This window comes from Arachis ipaensis, chromosome B04, assembly GCF_000816755.2.
Source record: "Arachis ipaensis cultivar K30076 chromosome B04, Araip1.1, whole genome shotgun sequence".
NCBI classification, from domain to species: Eukaryota; Viridiplantae; Streptophyta; class Magnoliopsida; order Fabales; family Fabaceae; genus Arachis; species Arachis ipaensis.
This window is the reverse complement of record NC_029788.2, coordinates 31,697,637-31,698,288: the sequence shown is the minus strand read 5'-3', so window position 1 is coordinate 31,698,288 and position 652 is coordinate 31,697,637.

Sequence of the window (652 nt, the reverse complement as noted above, 5' to 3'; positions counted from 1 at the left end):
AGAGCAGAGAAATCAAGCTTGGGTAAGCCAACCTGGCCTCTTTAGAATTTTTATTAGCAATTTTGTAGAATTCAATTGAAATCAGTTAATGAACTTCCACTTCTTTTCCCATCATGATGCAATGGATCATCACTGCTCTTTTAACAGTGACTTCAGAACGGCTGCTAGTGGGTAGCAGAGAATGCCCAATGAAGTCCAGCCAGCCTCTGGCTACTGGTTTGAGATCTTCTCTTTTGAGTTGATTAGGAACACCCTTCGTGCTGGTGGTCCACCTGGCTCCAGGGATGCATATGTCCTCTAGAATCTTATCCAGGCTCTTGTTTGTTCTCATCATTCTCCTATTGAAGGAGTCTGGATCATCTTTCAGCTGAGGTAGCTTTAAGATCTCTCTGATCTTGTCAGGGTGGGTATGAATAATCTTTCCTCTGACCATGGTTCGATAGTCATAGATATCAGATCCAGATAGTTTATGCTTGTCAGTTTGCCACATATTAGCATAGAACTCCTGGACCATGTTCCTTCCCACTTTCATTTCAGGATTAGCTAGGACTTCCCAGCTCCTGATTCGAATTTGCTCCTGGATCTCCAGATATTCATCTTCTTTCAGATCGAATCTAACTTCCGGGATCACTGATCTTAGACCCATTATTTT